The sequence below is a fragment of the Benincasa hispida genome, chromosome 10 (genome assembly GCF_027475165.1).
Source record: "Benincasa hispida cultivar pf3 chromosome 10, pf3_genome.v1.1, whole genome shotgun sequence".
NCBI classification, from domain to species: domain Eukaryota; kingdom Viridiplantae; phylum Streptophyta; class Magnoliopsida; order Cucurbitales; family Cucurbitaceae; genus Benincasa; species Benincasa hispida.
In genome coordinates, this window is record NC_143487.1 from 56,311,024 (window position 1) to 56,326,144 (window position 15,121).

A 15,121-nucleotide genomic window follows, 5' to 3' on the forward strand; every position below is an offset into this window, starting at 1 on the left:
GTTAAGAAAATTAACTAAGTAAAAATTAAATCCTATGCTGAAGTGAAGGAAATTTCTAAGTGTTGAATAGATTTTCCTTGAGTAGTTTTGAGTTAAGCTTTAATTGATGAAATTTGGCTAAGTGTAAGGTCAAAAGGACCCATGCATTAAGAGTTAGGAGACATTAACGCATAAGTTGAGAAGGCAACCCTGCATTTGTAAGGTTGGACGCATGATTGGCTGAAGTATTAACAAGAGGCATTGCCAAGATAACAATGCATTGAAAGCCAAGGTGAAAAATGATTAAGTGTTGGACAATGCGTTGGTGTGGTGCCATGCATTGGCCATAAAGTTTTGAGAGGTTACTTGGGCATAGAGAGAGATTGAAGTAGGGCCAAGAATAACGCATGCGGCAGCCACTACTTTTGGAGGTTAGATCAACGCATAAGGTGCGACGGCTGCGATGGATGCGTCGGACACGATGGTATGCATCTATGCGGCCGAAGGAGATGCGTTGGTAGTTTGTGGTGATGCGAGGGCATGCGGTGAGGCGAGGGCACGCGTTGACGTGGTGCGAGGCATTCTTCGATGGATGGCATGCGGCGATAGAGGCATGCGGTGATGGAGGTGGACGCGATGGATGCATTGGACGTGAAAGTATGCGGTCGATGGATTGCGGCCGAAGGGATGCGTTGAAGACATGCGCGCGCTGCTATGCGTTGATGTCATGCGACCGTACTATGCGTTGATGACATGCGGTGGTGCTAGGCATTAATGTCATGCGACAGTGCTATGCGTTGGTGGTCTGCGGCGGCCTTGCTATGCGAGAGTGTATGGCCGAGGGCGTGCGGTGATGCAACCTACGGTATGCGACCGATGGGTACGCGTATACGGCCAAAGGAATGCATTGGTAGTATGCGATGGAGGGATGCGGCCGAAGGAATGCGATGGAGGCATACGGCCGAAGGAATGCGTTAGTAGTATGCGATGGAGGCTTGCAGCGATGAATGCGATGGCCTTAATAAGGTATAAGCTATGCGATGTATCGAGCTAAGGTGGACGTATAGTGATTTGCCCTTGCGTTGTTAAGGCTTGCAGTAACAAGGTAAATGAGGAGGGTTGCATTGGTTATAAGAGATGTGTTAGCAAGAACCTAGGCGATGGTGAGCTATGCCTTGAGGTGTTGAGTTGAGAACCAAGTCAACCCAAAGGTTGCTATGCGTTGGTGATGTGCTATACATTGGACATCCGAGAGCATGTGGGCGCATAGGACAAGGCTAGTACTATGCGTTGAAGGAGTGTTGGTCATTATCCTAGTTGAACGCATATGAAGTTGGATGAAAGCATATGAAGGATGTACGCATTCAAGGACGTCATCCGGACATGTGGCTTGTTGGGAAGAAATCTTAAGCCTTAAGCAAATGAGGTGGATGCATAAGAAGACATGCAAAATTAAGGGCTATGCGTTGGTAAAAGGGGAGCAAGACACCTTGGGTTGCGCTGACACAAGATTGCGTTGATAGTGTAAGGAAGAGACACTTGGACATGCGGCCAAGTAGGAAGTGTTGGCCTTAGAGCAATCTTGGATGCCTATAAATAGAGCCAAGGAATTCAGATAAGAACTCAAAATCTCTTTAAAGGACATAAAGAAGAGTGTATTGAGAGGAGACTATGCATTGGTAGTAAGACCATGCGTTGGTTAAGAGGTTCTAAGAGGGGAGATGTTGTCGGGCAGAAAGGACATAAAGTAGCATCAACTTAGGATGAGAAGTTCTCCTAGAATACTCGTGCGTTTGGGGTGATTTTAAAGCCATCTAAAAGCTAATAAAATCTAGTTTTTAGGATAAGGCTGTTGGAGAAGAAGCTCCAAGGAACCGAGCTGGAGAATGAGGAAAAGACAGAGGGGTCGAGCTGTCGGGTAATAGAGGCCAGTCTTGATGTTTTGAAGATTCTGGCCAAACCAGGAGGAGTTCGAAGCTAATATTTTAAGTAAGATTCCTGAGACATTTTAGAACATGCTTGCAGAAGGAAGTATCTTAAAATAAGTTCCAGAACTATGAGTAATCTAAGCTGATAATTGAATCTAAAATTTAGGGTTCAAAAGGGAACCAAGGAAACCTAATGAACTTCGGAAAGGAAAGTTCCTAACCAAAAAGTGAGTGGTTATTATGTTGTTATATTGTTGGTTTAATTTCTATATATAGGTAAATATATATAGGGGATAATGTTAAAATGGCATGATCAGGGATATATGTTTGTCTTATTATTATGCTTGTTAAGATATTGCTTGTATGTTTGTGTTGGAAACTGAAATTGTACCCGAGATATATAATTAGCATGCTTGAAAAAGTACTTGGCGGGAAAATACAGTCGGCTTCGGCTGGCGGGAAAATATAGTCAGCTTCGTCGGTGGGAAATGATAGTCGGTGACAACCAGCGGGAAATATAGTCAAGTTACCTAAGCATAGCTAGCGGGAAAATAGTCGATGTGCACATTGGCAGGATAATAGGGTACAGGGAAAGTTTCTATAGGAATTGTTGATACATTGCTTTAATATATATGTGAAAGTGCTGGGGAAAAATGTATGATCATGCCAGGGATAACCAGCGGTAAAGTTGGGGATGTTCATATTATGTAATAACCAGCGGTTAAGCTGAGGACGATTGTTTTAACCAGTAGTTGAGCTGGGGATAATCCAGCGGTCTGACTGGAGAAATAATTGTGAATTTGTGGTAATGTTCTTGTTGACTATGCATTGATTTCCAAAAAGTATATCTCTGTAGTCAAAGTTATTTGTTTATCTAAAGGCACCACTCATTGGGCTTTATAGCTCATGTTTTCCATGTTTTATGTTTTATCTCCCCCCCCCAGGTAGCAAAAGATGAGGAGTTTCAGGGTGCTGCTAAGGTCAAGGTCTGCCACAAGCTACAGTTAAACTTCCAGAGGGTTTTAAAGAGTAGTTGTTGTAAACTTTGTAGTTAAGTCTTGGAGTTGTATAAATGTTACATTGTTGTAATATAAAATGGGCCTACTTAATCGATTGTTATTATCTCCTTGACTTAATCAGTTAGTTGTTGAATTTGTTCATTGGTATCAGAGTTACTTCCACAAGAGTTATTAGGCAATAAGTGTCAAAAAAAGGGTTGATCACTGCTGCAATCACATCCTTTCCTAGGCTCAGAGGGTAGTCTGGGATGAGGCGTGACAGGAAGTGAACCGAAAGAGGGAGGGAAGACCGGAGAGTCATTTTCGATGAGGACAGTCACATTGCGAGGAATGTCGAATAACGATAACCGGAGAGAAATTCCTATAAGAAGGTTAACAGATGTTGAATTTCAGTCGAAGAGAGAAAAAGGGCTTTGTTTCCGGTGCAACTAAAAGTATACTGTTGGGCATCGGTGCAAAGGGCGAGAGTTGAGAAAACTGAGATTACTTGTAGTGCAGGCGTCCGGTGAGGAATGGGAGTTGTATGAAGACGACGAAGTAATGGAAAAGACGTTTGAATTGAATATGTTGATGTTGAGTGAGGAAATTTCACCTATTGTTGAACTTTCTGTGAACTCGGTTGTGGGATTGACAAACCTTCGAACAATGAAGATTAAAGTGGAAGTCAATGGAGAATCGGTGGTGATACTGGTAGATTGTGGAGCTACGCATAACTTCATATCAGAGAGTCTAGCAAATCATCTACAGTTGAACATCACAGAAACGACCAATTATGGAGTAGTTTTGGGATCAGGAACCACAGTGCGAGGTAAAGGAGTATGCAAAAATGAAGAAATGAGGTTGGGTGATTGAAGAGGGTGTGATAATTTCCTGCCATTGAGCTAGGGAGTGTTGACGTAATTTTGAGGATGCAATGGCTACACTCTTTAGGAAAAACAGAGGTAGATTGGCGGAACCTAACAATGACATTTGTTCATGAGGGTCAGAAGATTACTCTGTAAGGGAATCCAAGTCTGACAAAGGCAAGGATTAGTCTGAAATGTACGATGAAAATATGGGATGCTGCCCTACGAGTACTTAAGGAGCATTTGTGGGTGGCTGAAGAGAAAATGAAGAAGTATGTCAAAAAGGTGGTTGAACAGCCAAAAGGAAAATCATCTATAGAACCTTTAACCAATGAAAATCATACTGGGCTACCTGAACCAGAAGTTGTATTGAGCTCTCGACCTGGGATGCCACATCGGGGACGTGAAGTTTTAGTGAAATGGAAAGGACTGCCAGAGCGTAAAGCGACTTAGGAGGTATTAGATGATTTTCAAAATCAATTCCCAGAACTTTACCTTGAGGACAAGGTAAGGTGGAGTGGGAAGGTAATGATAGGCCTCCAATTATGTTGCAAAATCAAAAAAAGAAAGAATAGAGGAGATAAGGGGAAGTCGGTGGTTGGATCGGTTAAGGACTACTTTCAATTATGTTGGGAGAAGTTTAGGTTTAAAAAGAAGAAAGAAACCGAAAGAGAGAGGAGGGAAGTTTGAATATCTGGAGTGAGGAAGGCGAGCTCTCAAGAGTGGGAGTTCGGAAGTCTCTATCGTGTAGAATCCATCGTAGTGTGCCACTCATCGTCTATCTCTTCTATTAAGCGATCGAGTAGCAGAGAGTAACAATCATGTAGCATTTTGTAGGCGACCAGATAGTATTTGGTAAGCGATCGTGTAATATCTTGTAAGTGATCGTGTAGTATCTTGTAAACGATCGCAGAATGTTTTGTAAGCAATCGTCTAGTATTACTCAGTGATCATGTAGAGACTAAGCGATGGTAAAGAGTTTGTAAATGATCATTTAGAGTTTGATAAACGATCATCTAGTCTTTTTTTTACTCATATCGTTTAATGAAGAATTCGTTCATCGCTTAGTTGCTATCTCGGGTGATTGTTCCAACTCGTTACGATAATAAAGTCATTTTAAAGACCTGTGTTCTAACACGTTTATAGCACTTTACAACTCCTTGTAACAACTACAGAATGGGTCGTATCCAATAGTGTTACCAGGATAAGGTACTCAACCTTATTCATATACTATAGATCAATTTGACTATTTACTCGAACTTGTTTCACCTTTATGTCTTCACATAAAGTTCAAGTACTCATCCACTAGTCAAGGGACTTTCAGATTTATTGGATTTCTATCAAACAATAGATCTATTCAATAACACCTTTTATTGAATTTTCAGAATAAATTCGATTGTTTACATACCACGAGTTTTAGGACATAAAACCCAACATTTTCGTCATGACCGTTGGATTGAATGAAATAATTTGATCCAATTTGATATGGTTTTTTTGGCTAAATTTTGATTGAGCCCAAAAATAGGCCTAAGTTAACCCAAATGTCAAATAAAGCCCAAATCCAATCATTTGCCCCAAAGTCCAGGTCCAGGTCCATGTACATGGACCAACCAAGTCCAAGCTCAAGCCACGACTACAAAACCCACTTGAGAACTCTATAAATAGAGGATTTCTCTTTATTTGTGAGATCAGCAATTCTACACTCCAGAGCCTAAAAGAAATTCTCTACAATCAGAAGATTCTTTGACTCCTGAAAACTGAACCACTCCTTGATGCTCAAGCTCTGAAGATACAATGATTCTTCTAGGGCTTCAAACTACAAGAACATCACGCGCTCTGCTTTCTCAAGTCAAGCGTACTCATTCAACTGAGAGAGAATCAGATGATCAAGTACTAGAGATCAAACCACATCGCATCAAATCAACACAAACATAAGTTCAACTCCTCGAAATAAATTTCTCAGGAAATCTCGTGTGGATAGAGGTGTATTTTTTTTGGCAAAATTTCCTTGTTATTATTTTTATTCTTTACTTTTTACTTTAATATTTTATGTTAACGTCTACCATTGATTTATCTTTTTATTCAATCCAATGGTCTAAATTTAATTTGGTTTTTACCAACTTTTTTCTCTATATAAACTCATCATCTCTTCTTCAAAATCCCTAACAACTTCACCAATTTTTTTAATCCTTCAAAAAGTATAAAGTCTCCATTGTTGTCCTCTCCAAGCTTTCAATTTTTTCTTTTCATCTTATTCTTAAGAGAGATATCATGAGGAATCACTTGTTGAGTGCTTTCAATCTTGTGAATCCACTCTATTAAGAGGGTTTGTAAGTATGTTCTTTAATGTTTATAATTTATTGTCCAAGCTAATCTTGACCTTGAAAAAAAATCATATGTAAGGTTTGATCCTAATTCATTAAAATGATTGAGTTTGCTCTTGAATGGAGCGGTATAATGGCTGAGCTCTAATCTGTGAAAAGAGTTAACAAAATTTCCATTCAAATAACCAAGAGAAAAGAAGAGCTTAGGGACTGAGGTACATCAGGTTGTGTTGAATCATTATAAAATCATGGTGTCAATTTCTTTATCCATCTCCTACATTATTTTTGCAATTGACTTTTGTTATTGTATTTTATAACTTGAAATTAACCGCAATATTTTATCTTGAAATTAATTACTCATATTTTTTCTATAACAACATCACTAGAACCAACTAAAAAAAAAAAAAAATTAGAAAGACAAAAATATACCTTAAATTCGATGGATTCATACAGGAAAATCCTCCCACCACATTTAAGAGCAACCCTCGTTGAGTGCCCAAGAGTCCAAATGGTCCCTCACTTGATTCCATAATCAACCAATATGTTGAAATTTGTCACACATTCACACCATACTATCCTCAAGAATCTCCTTCCATAAGGGACCTTACAACAATCAAATTTACCGCTTCTTGCCTTCAATAATTTCATTGTAGTCGTACCATCATACTTTATAATGAACGAATGGAAACTCCAAGAGGCAACCTTCAATCCATCAATTATAGCCCAAACCTTTAGAATCAATGGATCATAACGTTTTCACAAACGTACCGGCATTCTACGCCTTGAAGCATCTCTTCATGGTCTCAAAAACCCAATCTAAAGCGCTCTTCCCATCATCTTATCTCTATTGAGTGTCACATGATAAAGACAAAATTTGAAATTAAGTTCACAACAATCTTGAAATAAACTACTAATCGTTACGATCCAAGCGAATGGTAAGATTTTTTATTTTAAAGTTTATGCGTTTCATCGGGTCTTTTAAAACTATGAGATACTTTTTTTGACAAAAAAGTATTTTATATAATTTAGCCTTAAATCTTTGTTGGGATTTCATACGGATAGGTCAAATTTTGAAGCCCACTTGAAATTTGGCCCATCTTTAAAAAACACTTGATTTTTTGCCTTCTAATGATGTCAGCCACATATGAAATGTAGTTCAGTCCTCAAAACGTTCGAAGATGCGTGTGCATCCCAGTTTCTCGCTCATTCATCTCGTTTTACACTCATTCCTCTCATTCTTTATTGGAAAGAAATCGAACGTTTTAAATTTAAAATTTCAGGCTTCCTCATTCCTCTTGCTTCATCTTCTTTCCTCTCCCTCAATTCGATATTTTTATCTCTCTCAGTACAGTCGAAATCGAACGCCAAAACTTGCATGTGATTTTATTTTTGTACCGTCGAATGCCAAGAAATTTTGTATCGTCTTCTTCCACTAGTGAACTATCTCGTTTGCTCCTTTCTACACCTCCAAAAGTTAAAGTAACATTGGTACAAATTGTGGTTTACATTTTCCATTTCTTTCATGTGATTCCATTTCTGTATAAAATTAAGGAGAGAAAGAATGAGAGAAAGAATGAGAGAAAGAACAAGATGAAGAACGAGAGAAACATCAGTACAAATTATGGTTTACGTTTTCCATTTCTTGCATGCGATTCTATTTTTGTATAAAGTTAAGGAGAGAAAGAACAAGATGAAGAAACGAGAACAATGAGAGGAAGGAGCGAGATCTTGAAACGAGAGTTTTCCAGAATGCTTGATAATGTGATTTTGTTCCTTTTCTTTCTCTAATTCTTTTTTTTTTTCTTTTACCTACAATTGTAATTGCTAATATGAAGATTGCTACAAAGGATCATTTTCCTGGACAGGCTATAAGCCTTTTATCTCACATTGGGATCGCAAATAAGATAATCACAGGGAAACTTACAGAGAGGTAGCTTTAAATGTTTAGGAGGACTGTGTTTGAAAAATTGGTGGATAGGGACATAGTCTTCAATAGCCCACTAGTCTATCATATATTATTGAGGGAGGTGGAAAGTAGTAGGTCTGATTCCATGACCCTTGGCTTGGATGGGACGATTGTTGAATTTTCGAAGGAGGATTTCCTATTGGTGACTGGATTGTGGTGGTCACCTACTAAACTAGTTTGTAATATTGAAGTGACGGAATCTCTACAATTGAAGTATTTCAAGAATTTAATGGCGATGGAAGTACATCCCACCAAGTTTGAAGAACGTTATAAGGCGTTAAAGTTCAAAAATGACTTGGATGTAGTGAAAACACTTGTATATTATTATGATTTGGGGTTGATAGGAAAAGAAAAGACAAAAATTAGTATTGATAAATCGTTATTGGATGATGTGGATAACCTTGAATACTTCAACAGCTTAAATTGAGGACATGTTTTATGGGAGGAAACCTTCTGTTAGGATCTACTAGCATGCAATGGAAGCAAACAAATTCAATAAGGACTTTAATTACATTTAACTTGAGTTCTAAAAACATGCTTAAACAGAAGTTTAAGAAGAGAGTTTATTTAACAACATAACTTCGATGAATTCTCTCAATTCTAAGCTGCTCTTCACGTGATTTCAGCTCCAATACAACAGTGAACCACCAAGAAATCTTCTCTACTATTCTCAGCCTTGAATTTTAGTGGAGGAACTCTAAATTGGAGTGAATTTGTGAAGGAAAAAATGGGTTTTTATCAAGAAGAAGAACATTGCAAGCAAGAACTTTTCCAACAACAAAAACCTTAATCACCTGTACAAATTGAAGAGGTTTTATATTTAATACACATGCAAGGACTGAAGTTTAGCAACATTGACACTTCAATCACTAGAAATTTAGTGGGCAAGGTGTGTAATTGAAGAGGAAACACCTCCTACTTCACAAAAGTGCGGTGTTTCCACTTTCTTTTCAAATTTCCATTTTTTGTTTCATTTGTTTGTAATTTCAATCAATTCAAAATAATTAAAATCAAAATCAAAATTTCAAATTCTGAAATTTGAAATAAAAGGAGAAATTAATTTAATTAATTAAACATAAATAATTATTTAAATAATAATTTAATATCAAATATTAAATTAATCACACACCTAATTTAAAACATGAATCCTATTCATATTATTTAAATCAATATTTAAATATTACAAACTCTCCAATTTTGTTTAATTTTGATAAATTAAACATTGATTAATTATATTTAATATTTACAAACCCTAATTTGAATTTTGAACTATTTAAATTCAAATCCAAATTTGAACATTTTCAAACTGAAATTCAATTTGAACAATTCAAATTGATATTATTCTATATTCACTCAAATCATTAATTCAAGGTGTTCATGTTTTACGAGCTAGTAGAGTGACCTTATGGACCTACAGATCATGAGCACCAACAAATTAAGATTAATTGGCTAAAACTCTTTAGACCAAATTAATCAGTATTCGCTAACTATCAAGTCACGTCACTATAGCTCGATAGTTGCATTCTTCTCACTGTAGATATATTTGTTGGGTTTGATACCTTAAATCTCGTAGGGTCCTATTGAAGGAAATCAGAATCGGGATTTCCATGAGTAGTGAGATAAGACTATTCCAAATTACAATCATGAATCAACAAATCATTTACAGTCGACTACAAACAAACGGTTATGCGATTCATACAGAAATTACAGCATGTAAAATACAAATGAACAAGGGAGACAAACTCTTCGAACAATAGCAGATGTGTCTCCACGCTCCGTTGAGCGATTCTGATCAAACAACAGCGACCACGAACACTCGATCTACATGACCGCAACACCGCATGAACACTTCCTGCTCGTCCTTAATGATCTCCTCGGTCACGAACTCCTCCGCAACACGAACGGCCTCTACAGCACCACGAACGGCCTCTAGAAAACCTCGACGATGTTGAGTTGAGTCTGACACCACCAACAAGGTGACCTTGGTATTTTTGGTGTGAGAATCCAGAGGGTGAGCTCTGTTCGGACTTTGTATGAGGCAGACGAACGGAGGAAACAACGATCGCGTACACAACTGGGCAAGTGGAAGAAGGTCGAGACTTATCGTATAGGTTGATGCCCAATCGTTTAGATAAAGCTATGTAATCGTCTAGCAAAAGCTATGTGATCGTTTAGTCTATCGTTTAGCTCCATCTATCGCGTACAAACTCTACATGATTGTTTACCTTGGGCCAGCGATCGTCTAGCAAAACTATGCGATCGTTTGGTAAACACTGCAGAATCGTTTAGCTCACACCTGCACAATCGTTTATCATATATAATCAAAATATCTCTTGTAAATTTGAACATTTCAAATCAACACCAAGAACTGATCCTCAACATAATCCAAGCTACCAAGGGGACCTCATGGACCTGTAGCTCCGAAGCTCCAACGGTACGTGAATAACTAACTAAACTCTTTAGTCACGGGATCCACTATCCGTTAACTGCCAGGAACTCCACTAAAGATCGATAACTGAACTCTCTTTACTACAGATATATTATGTGTCCATCTTAACTAATCAAAAGTGCGACAACCCTTCATAGATCGCTTCTAAGTATAGTTGGGCCAATAATCGTTATACCCTTGTAGTTACATTTGTCTCCTTAAGTATCACTGATCCCTCTAATGAACATAAATCATAGTTCTACTATGACTGAGTCTTCTCTTCCAAAGAGAAGCTGTGGCCACTATGTTCAAGCCCCGGAATCAGCCCTTAAGGGAGCAATCTCTCTATTTATCCCTGCTTCAGGAAATAAGTGAATTCCATATTGTGGATTGAGTTCCCAGCTCCCAGATCAGGCAAGTCCCCAAAAAGGTAGGCATGTTGAGTTGACAATCTGGCCACTCTTACCCATACTAATCAAAGGACCGCCCTCAAAGGTAGGAGTTCACAAAACACTCAGGATTGAGGTCGTGTCACCTATGGTCGTTTAGGTAAGATGCAAGTCTCTAGTATCAACGGCGTTATATACAGAGTCTAGACATCTCGTGGTCCAGGTTTTATACAAACTCTTTGTATAGGACACCCCCGCTCCACGTCTCCATATAAATGGTCAGGATCTACCATCTGTAGTAGTTTACAACACTTGCAAACCTCTATAAAGCGTGTTGTATCCGTAGTGTCACAAGGATCAGGTATCCCACCTTAATCCTTATACTACAGACCGATTTAGGTTATCACTTAAGGCATGATCCACTTGTATATCACATATACATGCCTAAGTTCACATAAGATAACCAAGAAGCTTTGTTTATTGGATATGAGTAAATACCAGAATTAAATAACACTTATTTTATTCATTGAACAATGTGTATCTTTACAAAACAACGAGACTCCGGGAGAATTAGGACACCAATCCCAACACCTATAGTTTGTAAACCTTGTATGAACAAACATATCTGTGATTAATAATATTTGATATTTTATTCACTTCTTCTATGAAATATATGATATTTTAGTTTCATTAACCATAAACCAATAAACTAACATCCACGATTATCGTTGTAACTTAAACTTGTATATGGAGACATACAGGTGGATCATGTTTAAGTGATAACCTAAATGGTCTGTAGTATATGGATAAGGCTGGATACCTTATCCTGATGACACTACGAGTATGGCCTACTTTGTAGATGTTACAAATGTTATAAAGTGCTACAATGATCTAATCCTGATCATTCATGTATTAGACATGCGAGCGGGAATATTCTATGCAAAGGAGTTTATATAAGACCGGACCACGAAATGTTTAGTCTTGTTATATAACATCATTCATAATAGAGACTTTCATTTCACTAGGATGACCATAAGTAACATGACCTTAATCCTTAGTAAGTTGTGAACTTCTGCCTATGAAGGCGGTCCTTTGATTTGTATGGATGATAGTGGCCATATCGCCAACTCAACAAGCCTACCATTTTGAGAATTTATCTGATTGGGGAGCTAAAAAATCAGCTACACAAGATGGAATTCACTCTGTAATATTCTGAGTTTTTCATTATTCAAATTCTGTATTTTCGTAAAATTTGAGATCAATTTTGTTAATTTAAGTTTGGTTTTGTTTAAAGGGAAGATGTGAATTTATGTCGCATTAATTTAATTTTAAGTTAATGTTGAGAATCTAAATTTATATTGGGGAAATTGATTTGATTTTGATTCTGGAATTTGAAGAGTTGGGAAGAGTTTTAAGGATATATATATTTAGAAATATTTGTGTAATGAGAGAAAGGTTAAAACAAAAGTGAAATAGAATATAATGGAATAAAATAAAATAAAGTTTTATTATATATTTTTTTTTTACTAAAATAACCTTTTTCTTTTTAAAAGAAAATTTAAAAACTTTTTTCTCTCTTTTCTTCTTCTTCCTCCCCCAACGTGAAGGTCCTCTCTGTGTGCCCTAATAGCTGTCGACTGTCTCCTCTCCAGCCGACACTGCACGCGTCCAACCGAGCCGTCACCAGTTCGCTGGTTGTTCGTTCGTGGGTCGTCGTTCGTGCAGGTCGGCTCGATCTCGTCAGCAAGCAGCGATCGTCCAGATCTCCTTCGCCGCGCGCCGATCTCACCGAGCCAATCATATTCGCATCCGCGCCGCAAACCGCTTGATCGTCGCGTGCCACGCCCGTCTCCCAGCAGCTCGAGCCGCTGCCATGAGATCCAGCCACGCCGGACCTATTCAACGGAGTCGTCTGCGTTAATGGTGTCGTCGTCGTCGCCTCAAGCCGATCTTCTCTACCACCTATTGCCGCACCGCCCAACCCCTGTTGCGCGGGTCTTCATCGAACGATTTGGGTAAGATTTTTTTTTTTTTTTTTTTGTTAGGTTGGGTTTCTTGAAGGATTTTTTGGATGCCCATTAAGTTAGAAGGAAAGTTAAATTAGTCGCATTATTTTGACTTTAGATTTGAGCTTGGGAAACTGCTGAACTGGCTGTCCAGCGGATTTGAGATTGTTCGGCAAGAGTTTTAGTAAGAGTTGTGGTTCTTATTGTTGGTTTTTGGGCACACATTGATTACTGGATTAAATGTTGACTTAACTCTTGTATCTTGAAGGTTCCAAGTCGTCGTCCATTAGGATTTAAAATCTGTTAGGATGAGAATTTGGAGTTGAAATCTTGGGAGTGTTTATTGATCAAGTTTCGTTGAGTAAGCTTTTGGATATTTTGGATTTGGGTCTGAGGTTTCGCAATTATTGTCAGACTGAAATTTAATGGTTGTATTTGTATGTTAAGGCCATTACTTCAAATCGCTGTCATCGTTTGTTTGTCTGATTTTACCTGTAGATTTTCGATTAAGGTAAGTAATCTTACTACTTGAATTGCCCTAGTATCAGTCATGATAATTATGATTTATTGAGGATTATTAATTAGCATGATATTTATGTATGTCGTCATTGACTGAGGTTTGAAAGTATTAGAGCCAGGTATTGATAAATATGATTTACTGAGGATATATTGATGGTTTGATGTCTATGTATGCCTTATGGCATGAGGGTTTAAAAGACTAGATGTGCATAGAGATGTTTGAATGCTAGCATGATTTGAGTATATTATTATTCTTGGAGATTCTGCTGAATCTGAGGATGATGAGATGTATACGTATGTTATAGAGCTATGATGAAGAAATCTATATGTGTGTTATAGAACCATGATGATGAGATGTATATGTATGTTATGGGACTAAGATGACAAGATGTATATGTATGTTATAGAACCATGATGATGAGATGTATATGTATGTTATGAAACTAGGATGACGAGATGTATATGTATGTTATAGAACCATGATGATGAGATGTATACATATGTTATAGAGCTATGATGAAGAAATCTATATGTGTGTTATAAAACCATGATGATGAGATATATATGTACGTTATAGAACCATGATGATGAGATGTATATGTATGTTATGAGACTAGGATGACAAAAGGTATATGTATATTGTAGAACCATGATGATGAGATGTATATGTATGTTATAGGACTAGGATGACGAGATGTAAATGTATCTTGTAGAACCATGATGATGAGATGTATATATATGTTATAGAATCATGTTATGATACTTGTGATGTTGAGGTCGTGATAGTGTCCTCACTGATTAGTTAGATGCCCATTAAAGGTTGTGTGTCCTTCGAGATTCACTAGAGGTGGTGGTTTCCTTTGGGATTCACCCGAGGTTGTATGTCCTTCGAGATTCACTAAAGTCTGTGTGTCCTTTAGGATTCATTAGAGGTGGTGGTTTCCTTTGGGATCCACTAGAGGTTGTGTTTCCTTCGGGATTCACCAGAGGCGGTGCTTTCCTTCGAGATTCACCAGAGGTTGTGTTTCCTTCGAGATTCACTAAAGGTGGTGCTTTCCTTCAGGATTCACTAGAGGTTGTATTTTCTTCAGGATTCACTAGAGGTGGTGGGGTTACTTGTTGAGTATTTTATACTCACCCTTTCTCATGTTTATGTTTTAGGTAAGAGTAGGGACGCGCCGATGAATGACAAGCAGAATTCGTGATCGAGCCACTGGGACCAGTTTTATGCTTCTGCTCATGGTGTTTAGATTTCTTTCACGTTTTTTCAACTTTCAGTCTTCATGTTTGAAACTTAATGATTAGTATTTGTTTCCAAACTTTTACAGTTTTCTAGACTCATTAAATTTCTAATTATGATTTATTGGTACCATGTTATTTGACTTTTTATTTAGTTTTAATGAAAATCTTTTATTTGATTTATTTATCTAGCATTTATTTCGCTATGAAAATGTGTCATTTTAAATTCTATGCATGCATGTGTATAGTAACAGCCTAGCTTGAGTCCTAAGGAGTCGGGTCGTTACACACTCCTTCCTCGATGCAGGGGTAAGTAGATAAATTGCTCCCTTAAGGGCTGATTCCAGGTCTTGAACAATGTGACGTCACACCCTCTTCTGGCCCGATAGGGGTTTAGTCATAGTGGGACTATGATCTATTGTTCATTAGAGGGATCAGTGGTACTTAAGAAGTTAAATGTAACTAAAGGGGCAAAACGA

The 15,121-nt window shown here is 37.8% G+C and overlaps 1 long non-coding RNA gene across 1 annotated transcript; it reads left to right on the forward strand.

Moving 5' to 3' along the window:
- Positions 1 to 12,326: 12,326 nt before the first annotated feature.
- Positions 12,327 to 14,825, forward strand: LOC120087699 (uncharacterized). The gene is made up of 2 exons (XR_005484650.2): positions 12,327 to 12,893; positions 14,565 to 14,825. It is a non-coding gene; the product is annotated as an uncharacterized LOC120087699 (long non-coding RNA).
- The last annotated feature ends 296 nt before the right edge of the window (positions 14,826 to 15,121 follow it).